Below are 6,766 nucleotides of genomic sequence, written 5' to 3' on the forward strand. Positions count from 1 at the left end.
GGCAGCCTCTCAAAGTAAGGCAGCCCCTCAAAGTAAGGCAGCCCCTCAAAGTAAGGCAGCCCCTCAAAGTAAGGCAGCCCCTCAAAGTAAGACAGCCCCTCAAACTAAGGCAGCCGCTCAAACTAAGGCAGACTCTCAAACTAAGGCAGCTTCACAAACAAAGGCAGCCCCTCAAACTAAGGCAGCCCCTCAACCTAAGGCAGCCCCTCAAACTAATGCAGCCCCTCAAACTAATGCAGCCCCTCAAACTAATGCAGCCCCTCAAACTCAGGCAACCTCTCAAACTAAGGCAACCTCTCAAACTAAGGCAGCCGCTCAAACTAAGGCAGCTCCTCAAACTAAGGCAGCCGCTCAAATTAATGCAACCCCTCAATCTAAGGCAGCCCCTCAACTAAGGCAGCCGCTCCAACTAAGGCAGACCCTCAATCTATGGCAGACCCTCAATCTAAGGCAGCCGCTCAATCTAAGGCAGCCCCTCAAACTAATGCATCCCCTCAAACTATGGCAGCCGCTCAAATTAATGCAACCCCTCAATCTAAGGCAGCCCCTCAACTAAGGCAGCCCCTCAACTAAGGCAGCCCCTCTAACTAAGGCAGACCCTCAATCTATAGCAGACCCTCAAACTAAGGCAGCCGCTCAATCTAAGGCAGCCCCTCAAACTAATGCATCCCCTCAAACTAAGGCAACCCCTCAAACTAAGGCAACCCCTCAAACTAAGGCAGCCCCTCAAACTAAGGCAGCCCCTCAAACTAAGGCAGCCCCTCAAACTAAGGCAGCCCCTCAAACTAATGCATCCCCTCAAACTATGGCAGCCGCTCAAATTAATGCAACCACTCAATCTAAGGCAGCCCCTCAACTAAGGCAGCCCCTCAACTAAGGCAGCCCCTCTAACTAAGGCAGCCCCTCAATCTATAGCAGACCCTCAATCTAATGCAGACCCTCAAACTAAGCCAGCCACTCAAATTAGGGCAGACTCTCAAGCTAAGGCAGCTTCACAAACAAAAGCAGCCGCTCAAACTAAGGCAGCCCCTCAAAATAAGGCAGCCCCTCAAAATAAGGCAGCCCCTCAAAATAAGGCAGCCCCTCAAAATAAGGCAGCCCCTCAAAATAAGGCAGCCCCTCAAAATAAGGCAGCCCCTCAAAATAAGGCAGCCCCTCAAAATAAGGCAGCCCCTCAAAATAAGGCAGCCCCTCAAACTAAGGCAGCCCCTCAAACTAAGGCAGCCCATCAAACTAATGCAGCCCCTCAAACTAATGCAGCCGATCAAACTAATGCAGCCCCTCAAACTCAGGCAGCCTCTCAAACTCAGGCAGCCTCTCAAACTCAGGCAGCCTCTCAAACTCAGGCAGCCCCTCAAACTCAGGCAGCCCCTCAAACTAAGGCAGCCCCTCAAACTAAGGCAGCCCCTCAAACTCAGGCAGCCTCTCAAACTAAAGCAGCCGCTCAAACTAAGGCAGCCCCTCAAAGAAATGCAGCCCCTCAAACTAATGCAGCCCCTCAAACTAATGCAGCCCCTCAAACTAATGCAGCCCCTCAATCTAAGGCAGCCCCTCAAACTAAGTCAGCCTCTCAAACTAAGTCAGCCTCTCAAACTAAGTCAGCCTCTCAAACTAAGTCAGCCTCTCAAACTAAGTCAGCCCCTCAAACTTAGGCAGCCCCTCAAACTAAGGCAGCCCCTCAAACTAAGGCAAACCCTCAAACTAAGGCAAACCCTCAAACTAAGGCAAACCCTCAAACTAAGGCAAACCCTCAAACTCAGGCAGCCCCTCAAAGTAAGGCAGCATCTCAAACTAATGCAGCCCCTTAATGTAAGGCAGCCCCTCAAACTAAGGGAGCACCTCAACCAAAGACAGCCCCTCAAACTAAGGCAGCCCCTCAAACTAAGGCAGCCGCCCAAACTAAGGAAGCCGCTCAAACTAAGGAAGCCCCTCAATCTAAGGCAGCCCCTCAACTAAGGCAGCCCCTCAACTAAGGCAGACCCTCAATCTATAGCAGACCCTCAATCTAAGGCAGCCGCTCAATCTAAGGCAGCCCCTCAAACTAAGGCAGCCCCTCAAACTAAGGCAGCCCCTCAAACTATTGCATCCCCTCAAACTAAGGCAACCCCTCAAACTAAGGCAACCCCTCAAACTAAGCCAGCCCCTCAAACTAAGCCAGCCCCTCAAACTAAGGCAGCCCCTCAAACTAAGGCAGCCCCTCAAACTAATGCATCCCCTCAAACTATGGCAGCCGCTCAAATTAATGCAACCCCTCAATCTAAGGCAGCCCCTCAACTAAGGCAGCCCCTCAACTAAGGCAGCCCCTCAACTAAGGCAGCCCCTCAAACTATAGCAGACCCTCAATCTAAGGCAGCCGCTCAATCTAAGGCAGACCCTCAAACTAATGCATCCCCTCAAACTAAGGCAACCCCTCAAACTAAGCCAGCCCCTCAAACTAAGGCAGCCCCTCAAACTAAGGCAGCCCCTCAAACTAAGGCAGCCATTCCAACTAAGGCAGCCCCTCAAACTAAGGCAGCCCCTCAAACTTAGGCAGACCCAAAACTAAGGCAGGCGCTCAAACAATGGCAGTCCCTCAAACTATTGAGGCCCCTCAATCCAAGACAGCCCCTCTAACTAAGGCAGCCCCTCAATTTAAGGCAGCCCCTCAAAATAATGCAGACCCTCAAACTAAGCCAGCCACTCAAATTAGGGCAGACTCTCAAACTAAGGCAGCTTCACAAACAAAGGCAGCCACTCAAACTAAGGCAGCCCCTCAAAATAAGGCAGCCCCTCAAAATAAGGCAGCCCCTCAAAATAAGGCAGCCCCTCAAACTAATGCAGCCGATCAAACTAATGCAGCCCCTCAAACTCAGGCAGCCCCTCAAACTCAGGCAGCCCCTCAAACTCAGGCAGCCTCTCAAACTCAGGCAGCCTCTCAAACTCAGGCAGCCTCTCAAACTCAGGCAGCCTCTCAAACTCAGGCAGCCTCTCAAACTCAGGCAGCCTCTCAAACTCAGGCAGCCTCTCAAACTCAGGCAGCCCCTCAAACTCAGGCAGCCCCTCAAACTCAGGCAGCCCCTCAAACTAAGGCAGCCCCTCAAACTCAGGCAGCCTCTCAAACTAAGGCAGCCGCTCAAACTAAGGCAGCCCCTCAAACTAAGGCAGCCCCTCAAAGAAATGCAGCCCCTCAAAGAAATGCAGCCCCTCAAACTAATGCAGCCCCTCAATCTAAGGCAGCCCCTCAAACTAAAGCAGCCCCTCAAACTAAGTCAGCCTCTCAAACTAAGTCAGCCTCTCAAACTAAGTCAGCCTCTCAAACTTAGGCAGCCCCTCAAACTAAGGCAGCCCCTCAAACTAAGGCAAACCCTCAAACTAAGGCAAACCCTCAAACTAAGGCAAACCCTCAAACTCAGGCAGCCCCTCAAACTCAGGCAGCCCCTCAAACTCAGGCAGCCCCTCAAACTCAGGCAGCCCCTCAAACTCAGGCAGCCCCTCAAACTCAGGCAGCCGCTCGAACTCAGGCAGCCGCTCGAACTAAGGCAGCCGCTCAAACTAAGGCAGCCGCTCAAACTAAGGCAGCCCCTCAAACTAAGGCAGCCGCTCAAACTAAGGCAGCCCCTCAAACTAATGCAGCCCCTCAAACTAATGCAGCCCCTCAAAGTAATGCAGCCCCTCAAAGTAATGCAGCCCCTCAAAGTAATGCAGCCCCTCAAACTAAGGCAGCCCCTCAAACTAAGGCAGCCCCTCAAACTAAGGCAGCCTCTCAAACTAAGGCAGCCTCTCAAACTAAGGCAGCCCCTCAAACTAATGCAGCCCCTCAATCTAAGGCAGCCCCTCAAACTAAGGCATTCCCTCAAACTAAAGCAGCCCCTCAAAGTAATGCAGCTCCTCAAAGTAATGCAGCCCCTCAAACTAATGCAGCCCCTCCATCTAAGGCATTCCCTCAAACTAAAGCAGCCCCTCAAACTAAGGCATTCCCTCAAACTAAAGCAGCCCCTCAAAGTAATGCAGCCCCTCAAAGTAATGCAGCCCCTCAATCTAAGGCAGCCCCTCAATCTAAGGCAGCCCCTCAATCTATGGCAGCCTCTCAAACTAAGGCAGCCCCTCAAACTAAGGCAGCCCCTCAAACTAAGGCAGCCCCTCAAACTAATGCAGCCCCTCAAAGTAATGCAGCCCCTCAATCTAAGGCAGCCCCTCAAACTAAGGCAGCCGCTCAAACTAAGGCAGCCGCTCAAACTAAGGCAGCCCCTCAAACTAAGGCAGCCTCTCAAACTAAGGCAGCCTCTCAAACTAAGGCAGCCTCTCAAATTAAGTCAGCCGCCCAAATAAAGGCAGCCGCCCAAATAAAGGCAGCCCCTCAAACTAAGGAAGCCCCTCAAACTAAGGAAGCCCCTCAATCTAGGGCAGCCCCTCAAACCGAGGCAGCCGCTCAAACCGAGGCAGCCGCTCAAACCGAGGCAGCCGCTCAAACTAAGGCAGCCGCTCAAACTAAGGCAGCCGCTCAAACAAAGGCAGCCGCTCAAACTAAGGCAGACCCTCAAACTAAGGCAGCCTCTCAAACTAAGGCAGCCCCTCAAACTAAGGCAGCCCCTCAAACTTAGGCAGCCTCTCAAACTAAGGCAGCCCCTTAAAGAAAGGCAGCCCATCAATCTAAGGGAGCCCCTCGACCAAAGGCAGCCCCTCAAACTAAGCCAGCCACTCAAATTAAGGCAGCCCCTCAAACTTAGGCAGACTCTCAAAATAAGGCAGCCCCTCAAACTAAGGCTGCCCCTCAAACTAAGGCAGCGTCTCAAACTAAGGCAGCGTCTCAAACTAAGGCAGCGTCTCAAACTAAGGCAGCCGCTCTAACTAAGGCATCCCCTCAAACTTAGGCAGCCTCTCAAACTAAGGCAGCCCCTCAAACTAATGCAGCCCCTCAAACTAATGCAGCCCCTCAATCTAAGGCAGCCCATCAAATTCAGGCAGCCTCTCAAAATAAGGCAGCCGCTCAAACTAAGGCAGCCGCTCAAACTAAGGCAGCCTCTCAAACTAAGGCAGCCTCTCAAACTAAGGCAGCCACTCAATCAAAGGCAGCCACTCAATCAAAGGCAGCCCCTCAAACAAAGGTAGCCCCTCAAAGTCAGGCAGACTCTCAAACTAATGCAGCCCCTTAAAGAAAGGTAGCCCATCAATCTAAAGGAGCCCCTCGACCAAAAGGCAGCCCCTCAAACTAAGGCAGCCCCTCAAACTAAGGCAGCCGCCCAAATAAAGGCAGCCGCCCAAATAAAGGCAGCCGCCCAAACTAAGGAAGCCGCTCAAACTAAGGAAGCCGCTCAAACTCAGGCAGCCCCTCAAACTAAGGCAGCCCCTCAAACTAAGGCAGCCCCTCAAACTAAGGCAGCCTCTCAAACTAATGCAGCCCCTCAAACTAAGGCAGCCCCACAAACTAATGCAGCCCCACAAACTAATGCAGCCCCACAAACTAATGCAGCCCCTCAAAGAAATGCAGCCCCTCAAACTAAAGCAGCCCCTCAAACTAAGGCAGCCCCTCAAACTAAGGCAGCCCCTCAAACTCAGGTAGCCCCTCAAAGTAAGGCAGAATCTCAAACTAATGCAGCCCCTCAAACTAATGCAGCCCCTCAATCTAAGGCAGCCCCTCAAACGAAAGCAGCCCCTCAAACGAAGGCAGCCCCTCAAACGAAGGCAGCCTCTCAATCTAAGGCATCCTCTCAATCTAAGGCATCCTCTCAATCTAAGGCATCCTCTCAAACTAAGGCAGCCGCTCAAACTAAGGCAGCCGCTCAAACTAAGGCAGCCGCTCAAAGTAAGGCAGCCCCTCAAAGTAAGGCAGCCCCTCAAAGTAAGGCAGCCCCTCAAACTAAGGCAGCCGCTCAAACTAAGGCAGCCGCTCAAACTAAGGCAGACTCTCAAAGTAAGGCAGCTTCACAAACTAAGGCTGCCCCTCAAACTAATGCAGCCCCTCAAACTAATGCAGCCCCTCAAACTAATGCAGCCCCTCAAACTAATGCAGCCCCTCAAACTCAGGCAGCCTCTCAAACTAAGGCAGCCGCTCAAACTAAGGCAGCCGCTCAAACTAAGGCAGCCTCTCAAATTAAGGCAGCCTCTCAAATTAAGGCAGCCTCTCAAAGTAAGGCAGCCCCTCAAACTAAGGCAGCCGCTCAAATTAATGCAACCCCTCAATCTAAGGCAGCCCCTCAACTAAGGCAGCCGCTCCAACTAAGGCAGACCCTCAATCTATGGCAGACCCTCAATCTAAGGCAGCCGCTCAATCTAAGGCAGCCCCTCAAACTAATGCATCCCCTCAAACTATGGCAGCCGCTCAAATTAATGCAACCCCTCAATCTAAGGCAGCCCCTCAACTAAGGCAGCCCCTCTAACTAAGGCAGATCCTCAATCTATAGCAGACCCTCAATCTAAGGCAGCCGCTCAATCTAAGGCAGCCCCTCAAACTAATGCAACCCCTCAAACTAAGGCAACCCCTCAAACTAAGCCAACCCCTCAAACTAAGGCAGCCCCTCAAACGAAGGCAGCCCCTCAAACTAAGGCAGCCCCTCAAACTAATGCATCCCCTCAAACTATGGCAGCCGCTCAAATTAATGCAACCCCTCAATCTAAGGCAGCCCCTCAACTAAGGCAGCCCCTCTAACTAAGGCAGCCCCTCTAACTAAGGCAGCCCCTCTAACTAAGGCAGACCCTCAATCTAAGGCAGCCGCTCAATCTAAGGCAGCCCCTCAAACTAATGCATACCCTCAAACTAAGGCAACCCCTCAAACTAAGGCAACCCCTC

Source organism: Heterodontus francisci, chromosome 21 (assembly GCF_036365525.1).
Source record: "Heterodontus francisci isolate sHetFra1 chromosome 21, sHetFra1.hap1, whole genome shotgun sequence".
Taxonomy (NCBI): domain Eukaryota; kingdom Metazoa; phylum Chordata; class Chondrichthyes; order Heterodontiformes; family Heterodontidae; genus Heterodontus; species Heterodontus francisci.